Consider the following 17,470-nt stretch of genomic DNA (forward strand, 5'->3'; position numbering starts at 1 on the left):
GAGAAAAAGGAACTCTCATACATTGTTGGTGGGACTGCAAAATGGTGCAGCCTCTATGGAAAATGGTATGGAGGTTCCTTAAACAATTGCAAATAGATCTACCATACGACCCAGCCATCCCACTGTTGGGAATATACCCAGAGGAATGGAAATCATCAAGTCGAAGGTATACCTGTTCCCCAATGTTCATCGCAGCACTCTTTACAATAGCCAAGAGTTGGAACCAGCCCAAATGCCCATCATCAGATGAGTGGATACGGAAAATGTGGTACATCTACACAATGGAATACTACTCAGCTATAAAAACGAATGAAATACTGCCATTTGCAACAACATGGATGGACCTTGAGAGAATTATATTAAGTGAAACAAGTCAGGCACAGAAAGAGAAATACCACATGTTCTCACTTATTGGAGGGAGCTAAAAATTAATATATAAATTCACACACACACATACACACACACACACACAAACGGGGGGGGGAAGAAGATATAACAACCACAATTATTTGAAGTTGATACAACAAACAAACAGAAAGGACATTGTTGGGGGGGAGGGGGGAGGGGGGAGGGAGAAGGGAGGGAGATTTTGGTGATGGGGAGCATTAATCAGCTACAATGTATATCGACAAAATAAAATTTAAAAAAAATAAATAAAAATAAATAAAATCTGTTCCAACCAAAAATAAATAAATAAATAAATAAATAAATAAATAAATAAATAAATAAATAAATAAATAAATAAATATGTATTGAATGAATATCCACAGGCCATTTTTTCCATTCTCTTGTTGTCAGAAGAAAGGTTCTCCTGCTGCTCTGCTCATCATTCAGGTTATCAATACTCTGTATTTTTAAAACAAGTTCTGTCTATGTACTCCTTCTTTGGGGAAGAAAAACCTTAGTGTCACAGCTTTTTCCTTCCGCATAGAAGGATTTTAGACTTCCTTTTCCTAAAGGTTTGCCTGTGAAGACAAGACCAACAATTAGGACAAATTGGTTCCAAGAAACACAGTTAATTGCTGTAAGCATGTAACTTTCTATTTCAAGCAGTTTCTGTCCCATTTGCTATTCCACCAGGTCTTCCCAATGTGTAGGAAGTGTTTTTGGACCTCATCTTATAAAGTCTTTAAAAAGTCCCCAACAGTTCTAATCTCTGGTACCACATTATCTACCAAAATCAAACCACCTGAATTTAGATAGGAATTACAATAGAAACCATTATCAGACTTCCTCATTATGGTCCCTAAGTGCTAATGAGCTCTTATCTCTGTGGCTTTTTGTTGTTTGTTTGCATTTAGAATGTCCATGTATACCACTGTGTTCTAAATACACATGCTCTTAATATATCAAACTCAGGGAAGATGAAAAGCCATATAACCAAAATTTACCTAAAAGGAACATATCAAGTTTTCTATGTATTACCTAATACTTACTAAGAGAAAAACAATTATATGTTTTAAACAATTTGTTGATTTGTTAAAGGGGCTCTGACTCAATACAACACGAAAACCATTTGGATTTCACATCTTGGAGTTTGCAACAGAAACCCTAACTCAGTCCAAGACTGTGATGTAATAGTTTTATAATCAAGTCTTTAAACTCTGAGCCTCAACAATCAGTATGTATAGAAAAAGAGCTAATGAAGGTGCTAATTGTTCTCTAATATACATTTGGACCATTCTCCGTATATAATTTAAGATGCTCTTGGCAGAACAAAAAAAAAATCTAATTCAAGGTAGTTTAAATCATAAAGGTAATGCAGAGGTACAGGTTAACACAAAGGTTCTGTTTCTCACTCATTTTCTCAACTTTATCTTCCTTCCTCTTCCATGTGTCAGTTTCATCCTTGGCCATTTCCTTCACAGCCACAAGATGGCTACGTTTGCTACATTCTCCCTCATTTATATCTAGGGAAAATAAACTCTCCAACATCCTGAGGAGCTAAATAAAACTTTGGGTGATCATTTTACCCACACAATCTTGGTTCATTAATTCTTTCAACAAATATTTATTTATTTATTCTCTTCTTTATTGATTACTTTATGTCAGGTACTATTCTTGGGAATACAGCCATGAACAAAGCAGAGTCCCTATCTGTACCAGACAGTCTTCTGTTTCTTATAACAGAATATCTAAAACTGGGTAATTTACAAAAAAACAGAATTTATATCTTACAGTTCATTGGTTGCGAAGTTCAAGGTCCAGGGGGCACATCTAGCGAGGAACTTATTCTTTGTGGAGACTCTAAAGAGTCCCATGCTGACACAGGGAATCAAATTGAGAGGGCTGAGCAAGAGCACATTAACATTCTTCTTTCTTTCCTTATAAAGCCACCAGTCTCCTCTTATGGTAATCCACTAATCTATTATCCCATCAATCAATGAACAGATTAATCTATTCATGAGGGTATGACCCTCACAATCCAGTTACCTCTCAAAGGCCCCACCTTTCAAATACCATATTGGGGACCAAGTTTCAACAAAAGCTCTGGAGGGTAAAAACATTCAACCCATAACATTATCCTTATGGAGCTTAAGTTCCTGTGACCATCCCAGAATCAATCATAGTGAAATGCAGAATTGATTTATCCATTAGTTTGCCATGCCTAGACCTAGGGTTAGGGTCAGTCCCAGTCAAACCACATGGCTACTACACAATGGTGCAAGGAACAGAATGGATGTTGGTGACACAACTGCAATGTTTATTACTCTCACCTGTTAATATAGGTGATGGGTGATGAGTGTTGATAATCTATTAGATCAATTTATACATAATTCTATATGAGTTGAAAAAAGATATATACAGAAGTGTTTTACATGGAGATAACCTATACCTTGGGGAGTATGGAAGTAATTCTCTATAGTCATAAAATGGGTCACAGATCCCAGCCACAGACAGGATGATAAGACTTCTATTCTACCCAGCTGCTACTGAAATGCCAACCACCTAAAAAAACATTAGCATGCCAATGTTTTTATCACCATAATTAATGTCAGGAAATACGTTACAAAACTTTTTTAAAAACCATATATTTTTGGAAAGTAAAATATCATCATACTCCAGACCAAGCTTATAGAGAGAACCAGTTCTCTTTAGTTTCTTCCATGGCCACAGCCTTAATCCATGACTTTAGTTTACTCCCATGTAAATATCCACTAAGGAGACCTGTATAGAGAATAGCCATTTCAGTCCAAATCCACTATGACTGTCAGAAAACAAATAAACAAAAATGCTCTCACTTATTACACTTATCTATTAATATTTTGGTGATAGGTGTGGATAATCAATTAGATCAATTTATATACAATTCTATATGAGTCTATGTGTCATATTCATGATAAGTGAGAAGTCTCCTTGAAATAAAGGACACAAAATAGAATATAATGAGCTTATTAACAAATGACCTCTAGATCATGTTACCAGTTTCTAGCTCTGCCTCATTAGCATCATTAGTGGGGTTTATTAAACACCAAACTCTAAGGCTCAATCACCATTTCTCATTTTGTTAGATCTGCATTCATACTCTAAGCCAGAGTCAGAGTTAACTCCTCTTAAGACAATTTTGACTAGCTTTGAAGAAGAAACTCCTGCTAGTCTAGAGACCAGACTTCAACTTTAACTTTGTTTCAGCAAATAAACTATGACATGCTGGTACTCTAACAACAGGGATATAAACTGAAGAAAAATTTCCCTCTGAAGGTATGTCATAAATAAGATTTCAAGCTGGTTTGAGAAAAGCTCTTGAAAATCTGTGAATAGTGTTTTACCACAAAAAGAAAGATTTTCAAAGGGTAATGGTAACATATTCTGATGACCCTTATCTCCCAAAATGACGGGGAAACTGGGGCTCAGAAAGTTAAGTGACTTCCCCAAGGTCATCACACAACTAAAAACAAAAGGAGCTGAAACTGAAATACAGTCAGCAGACTCCAACAGCTTTCACTTCAGCATTCTGCCTTTCAAGAAACAAGGAATTGAAGAAAATGGAGAAAATCAGAAATAAAATGTGTTACACAGCCAGTAGGAATCAACTGATCATGCAAACAGATCTGTAATTATGGTTAGGCAAAATGAGACACCATATCCTCTAAAAGGAAAGCACAATATGGACTTACTCCAAAAACCATAATAAAACAGAAGACAATTAAAATGCAATGTTTCCTCAAGGGTAAAAGGCATTCAATTAATTCAATCAAATGATTGCTCCTTTCTCTCCTGATATTTTCCACTGATGTATAGAAAAAGAAAATTATACTTTGATCTCTAAAATTACTAAAGATAGTAAAGATAAAACTTAACTTTGCTGTAGTTCTTACAGGTGCTAAAAAAACTTTACACCTATATCACCTACATTTGTTACTCTAAATTCCCAAAATTTGTATCAAAAAAAAAAAAACTTCCAACTTTTTAAAAAGCATCTACTAAACAGTTTAAGCCCAAGTTGTTGGTGTGAAAAATAAATTCAGCCTTGTAGTTTTGGGATAATTAATTCCCAAAGCTAACAAATATATGGGGGATAAAACAGCAAATAATGACTTCAATCATCTACAGACTTGAATGACAATTTCTGTAGAATCCTCTTCTCCTTCCCCAATCATCTGTAAAATTTCTTAGTAATAAAAATATAAAATTATTTTGTAAGAGGATGGAAGGAAAAGAGCCGTTTCAGATTTTTTCTTCTTCTTTTTTTTTTTTTGGCAAGTGGCCAGTCCAGAGATCCGAACCCTTGACCTTGGTGTTATGAAGCTTGCTCTGTTTCAGATTTTAAAATTTAACGAACCAAAAAATTATCTAGCCTCAGTACTGCACCCAATCACTACTCATTCAATAGATTCTACAACAGATTAAAGGAATAATTGTGACACAAGACTCAACACAATTGAGCTGTTTCAGGAACAGCAAGTTAATGCTGTCCCCTTTCCACACCTGAAATAGTACAGAAAATGTAGGTTATTTCAAAAGCCACAAATTAATGACCAATAGCCTTGTAGGGTAGTTTGCTTTTTTTTCATACAATGACAGCCATTAAACTTTTTAAAATATATACAAAGAATTGTGATGAGATCACCACCCATGTCTTATTCTTCGTTGTATCCCCAGCATCCAGTACATCATAGGTGCTCAACATATGCTTGATAAACTGAACTCAAGAAAACGTATAGTTTTCTTTTAATAATCATTGACACTCATTTTTATACTCCCTTTTACATAGATGTAATTGGAGAAGATTCTTTTTAAGAAAATGCATCTAGTTAATTATTCTTCCGATCCCAGATTTTGCAAGAGTATTACCATGAACTAAATATGTGCAGGAAAAGGCATTAGACCTTAAAGAGGCACATAGAAAATTGTTGCAGAACTCCAGATTGACTAAATCAGGTTTGTTATTTTATCCATTAAATAGTCTAAGCAGATTAACTGGAACCAGACATGTGAAGATTCATAAGGTTTGCTTTTTAGTAACATCAGTTATTTAAAAAGAAATTTATAGATTACATTTCAACACAAACTAATAGTTTAAGAAAAATATAGATCTTGATAATTTTTAATAAGTATACATAGGCAAAAATGTTGACTCATTCCCTTTACGTAACTAGATTTATCTCACAATAACAAGATACTCACTTCCAAATGCCTTCCATAAATAATGTCAATTACCCACATGACCATGGATACATTTTATTTAGAAATTAAATACACTAAAAAAAGATATGTTTTCTTAAACAAATAGAAAGTATGACTATACATCCCTAAGTGTTTATTTAATAGACACATCTTTAATCATAGCATCTGATTAAACAGTAATAAAAGCAGTCTGTCCAGGTAACAACTGAAAGAATATGACAACCAGTTTTTGGTAGATCTCAATCAAAAGAAACTCCTTTGTCAATTGAAGAATACTGATTTCCAGGAATGAATGTCAGAAGCTTATTAACCCAAGTGTCAAGGTTGATATTTCTGGGCTTATAATTAAAATATCTTTAGAAATTAGCATTTTTAAAGCTTTACACTGGCATACACACATTGGGTTTAAACAAAATAGGTCAATGTATCTACTGAAGTATTGGGTTCTCCAGAAGATATTTAAAAACACACAGCCAATACTCACTTTTTCTAGGTAACTCCAGCCTTGAAGTTATTCCATTTATATATATATATATATATATATATATATATATATATATATATATATATGCTTAAGCATCAATAAATAGATACTTGAATATTTTTTGAATTGTCACAAAGGGCTCAGAAGTGGGCAACATTGCCTGTGTTAGCTTTTGATAACATGGTGGAAAACCTTTATGAGTGGCCACAAGATTTAAAAAAAAAAAACTATAGATAAGGCTCAATGATTATCTATAAATGTCACATTTAAAATATATTTTATACAACCACAGTACAATGTTATTCTACTTTATTATTTTTTAAACCAGTTATTATACCCTTGGAATAATGTTGAAAATATCAATTCCTAAATTTAATATATATAATGAAAAAATACATAAATAAAAACTACACATGAACTCCCAATAGCTACATCCAAATTCTTTTCACTTGCATGTGTTTGTGTCTGTGTAAGTGTGGAGCAGCTGTTTATTTGGGTGATTATTTGACTTTAATTTAATAGTTTTGTTTCCAAAAACTTTTCTTTTTCAACATTTTTACCATTTAATATTGCTCCTCCCATCTAACACTTAGCAGAACTGCTGTTAACCTGGACAAATGTGTTTCTGATGACTGTCAACAATACAAAAGCATAATTTCATTAAAGAGTATAATATATGCTCAGGACTGAGAGAACATTATAAAATGAAGACGTTTGGCTAAAGTTCAACTGGGCATCAAATAACACTGGCAAGAATTTTCTTAAACAGATGGTGTAAAATCTTGCAAACCCAATAGTGTGTGCTTAACACAGGAACAATATCAGAAACAGATGTGCTCCAAATGACCAAAGTACCAAACAAAAACAATAAACATGAGATATACATTTAAAATGATGCCCTTTGCCAACTGGGGAAGAAAATGAATAAAAGCGTGTCCTTGTCAAATAAGAGATGCTACTGATATTTTTCCGACTAAAGTTGGCATACAAACATTTTCCCTTTGGATTCCTCTTATGCGTTGATATTAAACTTCTACCAAGGTGCAAAATTAAGAATATAAATTTTATGCACGTTCAAAAAAACTAATCATATGAAAAGAAAATAAGTCCTTGATTTAACATAAGAAATTCAGGGCATCTAAGGACCGCCCCCCCCCCCCCCCCCATCCATCATTTAGAAGGAAAATATTCTTATCAGCCCAGAACAATCACACACACACCTTTTAGAAGAGCTGTACCCACGTGCTTGATCACTTACAAGTATTTGCCCAAGCACTGCACAACAGCATTAAAAGTACCAAAGGCCAAGCGGCTCTGGCTGGCACAGGAACTAAGGCGGAGTAAAAGAAACTCGGGTCCCTGCTGAGGCCCTTCCTGAGGCTGTAACCGCGCCCCTCCGGAGTGATGGTCAGGCCCAATGCCCCCCGCGCCTCGCCCTCCAGGGCACTGCCTCCTGCCTGCGTAGACACAGCGCCTGGAGGAAGGAGAGTCCGCAACGCTAGTCAGAATCCGCATCCCGTCTCCCGAGCCCTGTCTCTCCCGCTCGACTCCGGGATCCCGAGCCTGTGTGTTTTACGGGGCAGCTCACGCATACGTTGTTCCGGCCTCGTCAGGCCTTGACAACCCTGGCATTGTTATTTGGCGTTGGCTTGGGTTTTTGGCTTTCCCTCTTCTTTGAACAGTTTTCTGTGGGGTACTAGGATGTACACTCTGGGGCTTTTGAAGTGCTGAGCAAGAATTACCTACCTATTTACAGGCAGATACAGCTGAGGGAAAGAAGGGCTTGGTCTTGCTCCAGTCGCTGACTTTCTCAGGAAAGAAAAATCTTAACATCCTCTGGAAGCCAGATTTGATTCCAGGAGACAAATGTTTCCCATTTGAAACCCAAACCTCCGCCCTGGGGTCGCCCAGGGAAAAGGGCGCGAGGAGGGCGGCTGTCAAACCACCAGGGCGACGCGACCAGCCTGACTCAGAGCCTGGCCTGGGACAGACATCCGGGCGCTCGGAGCCGCGGCCACCATCCCTGAGTTTGGATTGGTGATAAGGTGGGGGGGGGGGCTCACGCAGGGTCCCCAGGCTGCTTTCGGACCAGAGCATGCTTCCGGGGCGCTAGCCCTAGTCTCCCGGGCCTGTACCCATAGGCCTCGGCGCCTCCCATAGTGCACCGCGCGGAGGGCGTGCTCCCGGCTTGCCCCGCGGCTGCCCCCGGCTGGGGTAAAGGCTAAGGTAGTTGATGACGGGGGTCGATGACAGGGGCCGGAAAGTCTGGGGGACCTGCGCGGCTCTAGGGCATTTCTCCCAGGTCACCTCCAAAGGCAGGCTCCGGGCGTGAGGAAAGGCCTCAGCTCCCACAGGAGGTGGCCTGCAGGCCTCCGCGCCTCGGGCGTGGGGGTTACCAAGGAAATGCAACAATATTTATAACTAGCAGGCGATGAGAAAGTGTTGGTCCAGCACGCGATCTTACCCCCTCCCCTGGCAGCTTGCCATCCCTCGAGCCCGTTCTCCCAGCGCCCAGTCCCGGGCTCCACACGTGCGTCTGAGCTCCTACACAACTGACAGCTCAGGTCCCTCACGCCTCACCCGTCCCTCCCTCAGCCCTCCCTTCCTTCCCCCGACCCCTTCCAGTCCCGCCACACCCAAGATATTTACTCCAGGAGAAAGGGAGAAGCCACGCAGCCAAACAGCCAGGAAGGGAGACTTTGCTTCATACCATGCAAGGCTCACAAAATACTGTTTATATACTGTATGCACAATGATTAAGACCTTGGAATGGGTTTGCGTCCAGCCTCTGTCGCTAATTTGTTGTGAGAATTTGGGTAGTCTCTCTGAGCTTCAGGTTCTCCATCTGTAAATCGGGCATTGTGGGGAATATATTTGACATGTGTGAAAGCTGAGTAATGCTAAACAATGGATGGTACTTATAAAAGGATGCACATTAATCTCTAAAAATAGTGTTTTTAGAGGAAATGTTATCTCAGCCTTGGGGGAGGAGCGGTTTAAAGAAGTAGAAATTATGGCTTGGTTTACTACTTGCCTATTTTTTTAATCCTGATCTTTAAAAGACAGATTTACTTGGATTGATCCAGTTTTTTGTTTGTTTAACGAGAGCCCCCCCCCCCATCATATCCCTAAAATTACTGAAACAGGGCAGAAATATGGGGAGTGGGGAAGGAGAAACCTTGAAAAGGCATCGTGTATATTAAAAGCTTCAGAAGGAACTGTTGCCTATTGTTTCTCATGACTTTGGGACTCAAAAGCAATAATGGTGTAAACTGTAAAGCACTGAGCTGGGTCAGGAAGTTATCCCTGAAAGGTGGTGCAACTGAAGACGTCCTTTTTAAAAACGCCCTTAGGAGTCTCTCTTAAGGAAAGGACGGCTATTTAAGAGAACCGAGTGGGGTTCACCACTTCTAAAATGATGTTTGACACGTTTGTGAGCCTGGAGTTGCTGTGACTCAGTTTGAAAATCTTGGTGCGTCTGCCAAGAATCCCGAGCCTTTAAGATAAAGCCCCAGTGCTTTCTTTCCCTCTTATTATTGAGTAAATTCAACACCGCAGGGGCTGATGCGACCATTCCTGGTCTCGAGGCCTCTTCCAGCCCTTTTCCAGGACTCCGGGAACCCAGCAATCGAGTCGCATGGGGAGTCCAGGACAAGGACCTGTTCCTGCTCAGGATAAGCTGGGTCTGGGGAGAGTTTGGGCGGAGCCACCAAGGCACCTAAGAGACAGGGCAGGCACCTGTCGGCCTTTAAGAAGTAAAATTCCATCTACAGTCGGTGCGTTTCCTCCGAGTTCTCCTTCATTTCGTGGACTACAAACGAGGGCGCATCTCATTTCCTGGACAAGAAGACCGTGTGCAGCTGCGCCTGGCTTCGAATGACCTCGACTCCCATCCTGACTGTCCATCCTGTGTCACCTTCTTACGCTGGAGCAAGCCAAAACCTATGTCAACTTCCGGCCAACACACACAGCATTTCCATGTGCACAGAGTGGGTTCATGGAATCTTATCCAGGCTTCTCCCAATCCCTACTTCGGTCCCAGATAGTCTCCGTAAATTAAGGCCAGGCCCTGATGGACTTTTAAGCACCCACAGCAGGTTTTCCAAGTTAATTGCAAACACTGAGGTCTGAAGAACTTGTGGGAGAGACCCAAATGAACCAGGACGCCAGATGATCCACCTAAGGTTATAAGCCCCTCACCCTAGGTAAAAAGCCCTGGAATTCCCTCCATTATTATGTCAAGATTTCTGCACCCTTCCTTGCCTAAGCTCTTCAAGGGATTAAAAAGATGCAGGTCCTGGGCAAGAAGATGCCAGTGCAAAGAAGTAGGACAAGCTAGAACTAAGAAGGCAGAGAAAGGTATGAAACCCTCTGTGCCTGCCAGCACATACTTTCTTTCTCTCACTCAAAAAGCAAACCATTATTTTTTGGTGCCAGGCACTGACTAACTTTCAGAGAGTCTGAACAGTGCAGGGTTCCTGCATCCAGGGTGCCAGTAGCCTAGAGCTGTGGGAAGACCTGTTGGGGTCGACTTTATTCACCTGTTGTTTCGGGAAAACTGTTTCTGGACTTCTCCCAAATGGTGACAGAGAGCAAGATGCGATGACCTGGGCACAGCCTGAGCCAGGCACCAAAGCCTCTGTGGACTCGACACAGTAACTGGAGTTTTGGTCAGCGTTGAAAAGAAAGTTCCGCAGGTGAGAGCAGGCCTTTGGACCTCAGGCAGTACAGAGATCGAATCGTTGCTTGTTGAATCCGGGTTTTGATCCTCGCTGATTATTAGACATCGGTTCTGTCATCTGCAAAGAAAAGGAGGAGAAAGGCTTTACCGCCGATTTAAATTTTCGATTCCTTTTGTGTTTTACTACAACCCATTCTATTCTATTTAACCTCGGCCCAGAGAGAGTGTAGAAGTGGGAAGGAGGCGCTCTTCCCCACGGAGTAAAAGATGCCCAGCAGCCTGCAGCTCAACCGGGAGACAGCAGAGGCAAGACGCTGGCGGCTGGACCACCTGTGCTGGGGCCGCAACCCAGGTCGAAGGGACTCTGTAAAGAACCGTCTCATGAATCCATTAACTGAAAGTGTCTGTTTCAGAACTCATTGTAAAGAGGGCATCGTAGCGGAATGGTTAAAAGTATGACCTCTGCTTCGGGGTTCTAGGTTCGAATTCTGACCCGGCCTGATAAAATATGGCCTTGTACAAGTTTAAGTAGGGGTGTATGTCACAGCGTCAGTGGGGCGTTTGACAAGTAATAAGCAACTGGCTATGACTACTGCCACTTTCGCAATATTCAGAAGGTTGCTCAAACTGACAGAAGTCAGGGTGCCAAGCATTTAAATAGCCAAACTACCACCCCCCCCCCCCAAAAAAGTGATAAACGAGAAAGGAAAGTTGTTCGTTGTGCATCCTTGGGCCGAGTTGCCGCGATAGAGGTGGTTATAGGCTGCGCCGCACTTCTCCGGAGCCTCCGCAGCCCAGCGAGGCGCGTCGGGCATCAGCACCAGAAATGATCAACCGGAATCAAGATCGACACCCAAGAGAATTGGCCTGCCCCCTTTACCTGGGAAAAGAGACCTTTGGTGACACCTCTACATCCAGACCTCTCTAGGGAGGCGAAGGAGAATGCAGGAGGAGCAGGGGAGGATTGTATTCATTTAGAGTCTACTGTGTCGGTGAAGACTTATTTCAATATCATGGCGATTATGGCAATTTCTAAGTGGTATCACCTCCGTTTTACAGATGAGCAATACGAGGTGTGGAGAAGTTATATCGATCGAAATTCCATTACAGGCTTGACTAACTTCAAATCCTGTGCTCTTACTATAACAAATAACACGTTGCTTAGTTCTTAAACCCGAACTCCCACGAAGGAAGGAAAAAAGGAAGGAAGGCAAGCAAGTACGGAAAGAGGAAAAGAGAAGGGGGGAGGGGAAAGAAAGAAAAAGAAAACACTGCCACAGTCACCCGTAGCAGAAACCCATGTAAAATGATATTTTAAAAGTTATGGCTCAAGATCATTTCACAGACATTTTTGTAAAAGCATCATTTTACAAGATACACCGCATAAGCAACGACGGGACATGTAAGTGTCCCCGAGGAGAACCGAAAACACCAAAGTTGAGGGCGGGACGTCGCGGGCTTGTGTGGGGAGCAATCACACCGGCTAACAACCGGAGCTGCGTGTTCCCTTATCAAAACCTCAACCACACAGCCCCATCTCTCCCCTCCCCCCAGAAACCCGAGAAACACTGGCGCCCGCGTCTTTGCACTCACATCATGTTTGGCTTTCCCTCTACCCTGGCCATGTCTTAGTTCTGCTTTCAGGGATCCCTGGGGGAAAGGGGGGATGGGAAAGTGGGGATGGGAAAGTGGAGGAGAAGCCTGTGGGGATTGGGTTTCCTTCGTCTTTCTAGATTACTGAGCTCCTGGCTAGATCAGCCTGGTGCGCCTAGGTGAGGAAAGCGGGATGGGCAAGCAATTAAAGAGTTGGATTTTTCTTTTTCTCCACCTTGTACTTTGGCTTTTACAGAGTTGTGAGGATAGAGCTCTATAGTAAGAGATTAGAATCAGGTTTCGGTCGGTGCTGCTTTGTTGCTCATTCTAAACGATAAAAAGCCTATAATACCGATAGCTCCAAACCATAAGCATGCTTAAAGCGAGATTGTCAGATTGGAAATGTCACAATGTGTAAACCGTGTGATGGAGTTGGCGTATTGCGCAGTAGCGTGTCGCTCGGGAGTGTTCCAAACTGCCCCTTTCCTAATTTGGGGATCCTTGTGGCTCCTAATTTTAACTCTCCCACCCTTTCTCCTATCAAACGGGAAACACTTCCCCTCACTCCTGCTGCGAACTGGGAAAGTTTACCTGAGCTCTGCCGGGTGAGCACGCCAGCTGAAAGGAAACACCGAGTTCATACGTACACGCTCTCGAGCGCAGAACTTGGTTTTCCGCTGTTGGGTCTTCCAAAACTGCTGGACACAACAGGCTCCAGCTGGCGCAACCGACCGCAGTTAGCGATGCAGGCGCCCGGCGGGGCAGGGTGGCGGAGGCCGGGTCTGCGCGCGGGTGCGTTCCCGGGCGTCTTGCGCAGAGCGCGCTCGCCTAGCGAAGAAGCCCGTAATGCCTCAATCTTGGCCCGGACTGAGGCCCTTGCCACATTTCCGCAACCTCCGCTAGAGTGAATACACGCTCCCCTCTCGTTCCCTCGGAAACTGTGGGTGACGAAGTCCAAGGAGTTTGGGACTAGTAAGTCCCAAAGTGAGCGCTTTTCCAGCTGCTGCTCTGAGTAGTGACGCGGATTCTGAGCAGCCCAAGTTTGTGTAAAGAACCTCTAGAAGCTATCTCCTTCAGTCCCTTTCCAGCTTAATATTAATAATGGTTAGAAAGGGTAGGGAAAAATCCAAAGATACCCTCTCCTAACCCTGAACTAAGTGTGACATCTCCAGTTTCAGAGTGGTCTTGGCTGAGTTGTCACCTTCAGAAGTCGCCACCAGAATCAGCCAAAAGCTGCACTTTGTTACGGGCGCGGAGGTCTCCCCCACCTCCACTTCCCCCGGCCGTCCCCGGGCCAACTATGCCCCAGGCTCCAGTACCCGGGAAGTGGACACCGAGGGCCTAGGGCCGTGGGCCGGGAAAAGCGCTGGGCCGAAAAGGGCGTGCGCTGGTGCTGCGCCTGCGGGCCCGAGAGTCCTGGATGCGCCCCGTTTTACCACGTTTGCTCCCAAGTCCCAGCTGTGCCTCGCCCAGGTCTCCACAGGTCTGACCCAGGAGAGTCCTCGCAGGCAGCCTGGAGGTATAGAAGCCGAAACAGGCAGCGATTCAGGGAGCCGAGACTCCTAAGATTGCCTGAGCACCGCGAAACCTCCAGATTAAGTTCCCTCAAACATATGGTTATTCACCGCGAGGTGCTCAGAGGCAAAGAGTTCAATAGTCAAGTTGGTGGGGACTTTCCTTACTTAAACTAATAATTTGCTAATTCGGATCTATTGCTTTTAAATATCGAGTTCCAGAGACCTCTGTCAATGCAGGCTTAATTTCATCCCACTGATGAAGGATGTTTATAAACGGCGCCTGCCGTGCAAGCTGAGTGTGAAAATATCAGTTTTATGCCTTTTGATAAGAATTACCGAGGTGGAAGGCTTATTAGACGATTACAAATTTCGCAGCTGCTTGCAGCCCAATTAGGCAGTTTTTCACGGTGAGTGGAAGCTGCGGGGGTCAGGGAGGGTTGGTGTTCCCTCTCTCTAGCCCTGGACCTCCAATCAAGTCCTGGCTTTACGTTATCTAAACCCCTTTTCCGCCCCCCTCGGGTTTTAGGGAGACACACTGAGCAGAGTTCCAGTCGGTGGGGAGGAGCACAGCCGGGGACAAAACGAACTTCGATGTCTCTGGCTCTTTCACCCCGTCTTGCAAAGAGCCCTGTGGTCCAAGGGTGTTGGTAGTCCCCCTGATGGGCCTGTGGTCTCTGATTTTAAGGAGAGGTGGCCATCTAGAAATTTCGATTTTGTAGGAAAGAATTGCCACGATGCTGGCGATTCCTGTCCCATCTGCAGACACGTAAGATGATGTTTTATGGTCTGTCCTTGTTCGCCCCAAATCGGTCTCAATTGGACTTTGAGCTCACCCCCACCCCTTAAGAAGACAACATACACACTCACCTTTTGATTTTTAGCCCAAGACACACACACATACACACACCCCTTTTGATTTTTAGCCCAAGCACCTAAGGTAGGAAGAGGGGTACTCTGCAAAGCAGCAGGTGAACTTTTTCCTTTGCTCAGGCCGAGGAGCAGCGTGGGTAAGAGGTCTGACGCGAGCTCCAAGGAGCGGTACCACTATGCAGGAGCTAAACCTCAGTAAGGTAGCCTCTGACAAGGGGTCAGGAGGTCATTCGGACCAAGACCGGCGAAGTGCACAGCCCCACATTCATAGCAACTACCAGCACATCCCACTCCTCCCACCTCCACACGCAAACCCAGCCAAAGTCTTACACCACCCGGGACACAAATTGACTCACCGCAAGGCTCGGCGCACGCAATTATATCGCGGGAAACATCTGTGTCCCGCCAGTCTTTTAGGTCTTCTGCTTAGATCTGACGACCATTCTTCCTCCTCAAGCCCAGAAGCCTCTGAAAAAATGAATCATTTCCTCTACTTATGCAGAGATAGGAGCTCTTAGATCAAGATTAGTATTTTGAAAACCTGATTGAGAGCCGCCTGATTAGGCGAGGGTGGGTGGAAAGACCGCATAAACGCCCGCGCCCCCGCCCTACTTCCCCAAGCCCATCCAGCGCTCTCCGGATCTCCAAATGACCCGCGCGATTAATTCTCCTCTATAGTAGCCAAACAGTAACCCAGATTCACTTTGCAAACCCTAACGCAAAGAAACTGTAATTAAATCTCCTTTATTGGATCTTTATTTCTAATTCCACTTTCAATGGAATCCTGCTCTATACATGGCCTAATGGCGCCAAACATTCTGCACAATTCTGTCTTTCCATTCGGAAGAGCTATCTCGAAACCAATGCTATTTCATGGAAAATGCATTATGTGGATTTCCCCCCCAAATACTGATTTTTGCACATGATGAAAAACACAAGTCTTCCTGGTCCCCATACACAAGTTAGCTTTATGAGAAGCCGTCCACCCCAAGCTTTCAATTCTCTAACAGGGCACAGATTAATCATTGCGATCCCCTCCCTCCACTCCACAGATTTAAGCAAGATTTCTGAGAGAGGACTGGCAGGGGGATGGCTAATATTAATTTGTGCACAGCTGCCTGAAAAGGAAAAGAATGGCGATAGGATAATGCTCTGAAGACCTTCATGTTTATGAGAGAAAAATGCAACTGAGAAAAATTTGCTGTTACTCAGCCCCAGACTGTTACATAGGCTCACTCCACAGAGGATTCTACCTCTCTCCTCTGTTAAACAGCCTTCAGCTAACCAGTCTGGGCAAGATCACTTTAATCTTCCTTTAGACAAATAAGGCAAGGAGATAAGATTATATGTATGTGTGTGTATATAAACACACACATATATATATATGTTTTATATATACTCTTATATATTTCTGTCTAATTGAAGCAACATCACATGATTTTGTTAAAGGCCTTTAAGAAAGAGATTCCCAGATATTCTTACATTACTTATGTTTCAGAAGATTTTTGTTTCTTAAAAAGGGGAAATTGGAAATAAAAATTTTCTTTAAAATCTCACCAAATTCTTCTTTGTACACTAAATAATGAAGTAAAATTTATCCCAGGAAGAAGCTGTTTATACAAACACACCCTCCGATCCTAGTCAAAATTAGTTTGCCGAGTACCTCCCTTCCCACACCCCACCCCCAGTCGTCAGCCAGAATTTGAGGCAGCAGCTGGCCGCTTCTAGGGCTTAAGTTTTGTCTAGGACGGGATGAAAGAGCAATACTCATTAGCAACATACTTTCGTCTTTCTCGTAGCCTTGATTTCAAATCTAGTCGCAAATCACAGCTTTTGTGCTGCTCAGATGTTCCTTCTTTATCTTAATGAGAAAACTTTTAGCAAAGGGAGCGCGAACCGCTAAACAAGTCAGACCCCAGGATGCTAGGGAGCGGTCGCGATCCTCTGCTGGACGCGAGAGCTGCGCGTTTCAAGAGTCTGACTAAAACGTTCAAGTCACCCAGACCTCCGCTTCCCCTTCTGCTCGCTGCAGAAAGAGATGTAACTTGAATCTTTGTTTAGGTTCTGGTTGGGGAGCGAGAATTTAAAAGCCAAGGCAAATGCAGAAAGCAGATTTTTTTCAAAGTCCAGTTAACAGGCGGTTAACGACGGTTTCGTTTGTTTTGTTTTTTCAATACTAAACCTAGAGTAAGTTAGCTTGTCCTGATAAAGATCTTAACATGTTGAGAAGGCGGGTTTTTCTTAAGGAGGTGAGGCTATTCCTCCAGGAAGACATCCCCCACACCCCCCTCCCCTACGTAAGGTTCCACCCTCTGGAAAACAAAACTTTTTTTTTTTTCCTTTTCCTGGAGGGACAGACCTCGGCGAAGTTGGGAAATGCATCTCAAGAGCAGTCCATGAGACGGTGGTCACGGCCACAGCCGCCTCAGGACGAAGACTCACTTGTAGCATTCCTATCCTTCTCGGTGTCAGCTTTTATCAGTGCATTGGGGAAGGGGAGGGGAGGGGAGACCGGCAGGCACGGACAGCCTCTGACCCTCTGGAGTTGATATGTGATAAGCAGCCCTAGCAGTGCCATGTATTGGAAGAGCGATCAGATGTTTGTGTGTAAACTAGAAGAAAAGGACGTGCCGGAGCTGGCGGTTGCCCCTGAGAAGGTGAGCGAGCCCACGCCTGGCCAGACCAGCTGAATCGCAT

Source organism: Cynocephalus volans, chromosome 8 (assembly GCF_027409185.1).
Source record: "Cynocephalus volans isolate mCynVol1 chromosome 8, mCynVol1.pri, whole genome shotgun sequence".
In the NCBI taxonomy this organism is placed as follows: Eukaryota; Metazoa; Chordata; class Mammalia; order Dermoptera; family Cynocephalidae; genus Cynocephalus; species Cynocephalus volans.